This window comes from Temnothorax nylanderi, unplaced genomic scaffold (assembly GCF_030848795.1).
Source record: "Temnothorax nylanderi isolate EJ_2023f unplaced genomic scaffold, tnyl_v1.0 TNYL_tig0297_pilon, whole genome shotgun sequence".
Lineage (NCBI taxonomy): Eukaryota > Metazoa > Arthropoda > Insecta > Hymenoptera > Formicidae > Temnothorax > Temnothorax nylanderi.
This window is the reverse complement of record NW_027249359.1, coordinates 208,282-211,762: the sequence shown is the minus strand read 5'-3', so window position 1 is coordinate 211,762 and position 3,481 is coordinate 208,282. Positions and strand designations below refer to the sequence as shown.

Genomic DNA, 3,481 nt, shown 5'->3' with positions numbered 1-3,481 from the left:
CTTTGCCGTCTAATCTATCGACATGGCTCCATATATAGCAATCGAGTCATGTGATTTTCCGTGAAAAACAACTTATTTGCTTAGGCTAATGTTTGTCGCTGAGCCAGTGAGCCCTTCTTTCGTGTACTCATCCCTTTCATCCCTTCGTTTCGATTCGCGGCAGCGAATCCGCGAATCCGTGAAACGGCTTAATTTCTAAATAATTTCTAGACTCGCGTCTTGTCGTCATCCAGACTTCTGCATGACTGCATCTTATCCTTGCGTTAGTCTGCGTCTAAACTTTAACCAGAGCTCGTCAGTCGAAGTAACAGTTCACCCGCTAACAGGAAACGTGAGCTCGGATTAGACCGTCGTGAGACAGGTTAGTTTTACCCTACCCGAGATAAATTCAAACTATATTGCTTCCTAATTATTTAATAATTACGAGTTAATATCCCAATAGAGAATCACAATAATAAATAAGAAACAAGGGCCAACAATCGAGCAAAAACAAAGATGTCAATATAAAGTTAATTTAATAAATATACCTATATACAACGGAACGTTTCAACCGCACAGGGTCTTCTTCAGCCGTTATAAATTACAAAAATACATAGAGTCGCGCAAAGTGAAAATTTAACATGTTAAAAAGTAATACAGTAAAAAATAAATAAAAGTAGCTGTTTCTTGAAAGCAAATGACCAAGCCATCTGGAGTCACATCTAACATGAGAGCATTAAGTATTAAAAGTAAAATTGTATATAAGTAATAAAATTGTATATAAATCAATATCTGTAAATCTATTGTAAATTGTAAAATTATAAATATGAGAATGTCTAGAGTCAATTCGCAAGTATGCAGTCAGTGATAAGTCCATGATCTATTATTCGTTGGTTGGCGAAAACGAACCAAGTCAGCAGTTAAAAAGGCAAAGAATCTTATGTCCATCCACGTTGTAGTCCCGTATAATAAACGTTCTGAAATTCGATATCTCGATAGTGGGAGGACGTCTATGTGGTTGTTAAAAATAATCTCCGTAAGGACTTACATATTACAGAATTGAATCGTGGTCCGAAACTAAGTGCTCTCGTGATCGATGTTCACTCCTATACGTCTCAAACAATAATGACGCGCATTCACATTAGGTTAACCGCGAAGGTTAGTCTTCGCAATAATAAGAAATAGTTAGATGTCGGTGAGTTCGCTAAGAATACCGTTATATGACTCATCCAGATACTCTGTGTCCTTGTTCAAATTAATGCCACTTTTTTGTTCTTTAATATGTAGCATTTCCGAGACGAGTCTTTTATAATAGTTAGGTTCCGTATCCATTATTTTGACGTTGTCCCAATCAAAAGAATGGTTAAATTCCTTAGTATGTTCTGAAATGACCGAGTGTCTGGATGGGTCCATTTTTATATTATTTTTATGTTCGTTAATTCTAGTTTTTAATTGCCGCTTTGTCTGTCCCACATAGGAAGCCTCGCAATCTTTACATGCAATCTTATATACAACATTACTATTAGTGGCAATTGAGTTCTTGTCTTTTTGTGCTTTGATTATGCTACTTAATTTGTTAAGGCATCTATAGCCAATTATGTGTTCCTTTTTATTGAATAATAATGTTGCTTTTTCAGATATGTTGTTGACAAATGGGATCACTATAAATTTCCTATTAACATCGCTTGAATCTATCGAGTTATTTACATTATTTCTAAGTTTACCATTAATCAGATTGTCGAGCCTGGTGTTAATTTTTTTAAAGATTAATTTGAGGGGATAACCGTTGTCCAGTAATATTTCGATAATCATTTCTAGATTATTCTTAGGATATATAGGGTGAGATAACAAAATTGCTCTGTCCACTAAACTGTAGATAGAGCCTATTTTATGGCAAATCGGATGATTTGAAAAATATGACAAGTATCTACCCGAGAACGTTTTCTTGTGAAACCAATCGATTTGTATGGCATTATCTACTACCTGCAGCGACAAATCTAAGAAACTAAGACAACGATTATTCTCATATTCTATAGTGAATTTTAGGCGCTCATGATAGCTGTTAAAAGTATCCAGGATACGATCAATCATGTTCAACGGCGCGGACATAAATATGTCATCAACATATCTGCGATAAATAGACAAACGTACATTTAAAGAATTTAACGTTTTTTGTTCCAAGTCTTGCATGACCACATCAGCAATTATCGGGGAAAGGGGTGATCCCATTGGTGATCCATGGGTTTGCTTGTATATAACGTTATTAAATGTGAAGAAAGTTGACGAAAGAACAAATTCTATCGCCATGATAAATTCTTTTTTGGATATCTTCGTTCTTTTTTTTATGTGATCCCATCTATTGCTGATGCCCTCAAGTGCCAAACTTATGGGGACATTCGTGAAAAGCGAAACTACGTCCAACGACACCAACACTTCGTCGCTTAAAATCTTTTTGCCGGAGAGTTCGCTATACAAGTCAAAACTGTTGTTGACGTGACTGTCAGTCTTAGGTATGCTTTCAGAGATAATTTGGTGTAAATAGTTAGCAAACCTATACAGTGCAGTATTAACGAAAGAGACAATAATTCTGAAAGGATAGTTTTCTTTATGGATTTTCGGAAGACCATAGGCTTTAGGTAGGATTGAATCGCTCGAGCGGAGAGAATAAACCTCCTTTTGAGGAATGTATCCTCTCCTTACCCATGTTTTTAATAGGTTATTTAACTTGTTTTCAATAATTTTAGAAGGGTCTTTTTTTACAACGGAGTACGTACTAAGATCTTGCAACGCGTTTTCCATCTTCTGTATATATACATTTTTATTCATGGCAACCGTGACATTCCCCTTATCCGCTCGTGTAAAAATAATGTTCGAGTTCTCACGAACAAAGTGTTGAGAATGTTTGTGCATTGCTAGAATTTTATCGTTGGTGATATTTTTTGGTGGAGTGGTTTGTAGGAAACGATGGAACTGTGGGATAAAATTATTTCGTATCTTTATGAGATTACTAATGCTACACCGTTTCGAATTTCCTTCCACATCTTTAATAAATTCGTGAATGGCTTTCTTTTTATTCAAGCTGACTGGTAGGCAAAAGTTCCCACCTAATTGTAAAAGGTTTGTGACCTCTGGAGGGATAACCGTATCTGAAAGATTTATAAACCATTTGTCGTTCGTATGGCTCAAAGGATCAGATGTATTATTTATAAACTTTACGGGATCAATAAAAGTTTTTACAAATGTTCTATTACTGTTTCCCTCCGGTAATTTTTGTGCATAATGTATGTGACTTGGGTTGTTGTTATCGATGGCCCAATAGTATGCAATCGGTTTAGAAGAGTAAGCTTGTTTAAGTTGAGATTGCTTTTTTAGCCAAGCGAATTTGCTGTGGTGTATATGCGTTAACCTTCGTTGTAAATTTCGAAACCGAACAGCGTAGTGTTTAGTAATGTCGTTCAAAATGCAAGCGGGTAAACAGTTAGACAATCTGCCGGACAGGAAG

At 35.9% G+C, this 3,481-nt stretch overlaps 1 long non-coding RNA gene across 1 annotated transcript; it reads right to left on the bottom strand.

The window, feature by feature from the left end:
• Nucleotides 1-498: 498 nt before the first annotated feature.
• Nucleotides 499-1,455, bottom strand: LOC139780780 (uncharacterized). The gene is made up of 2 exons (XR_011720336.1): nt 1,028-1,455; nt 499-956 (listed from the first exon to the last, which is right to left on the bottom strand). It is a non-coding gene; the product is annotated as an uncharacterized lncRNA (long non-coding RNA).
• Nucleotides 1,456-3,481: the final 2,026 nt, after the last annotated feature.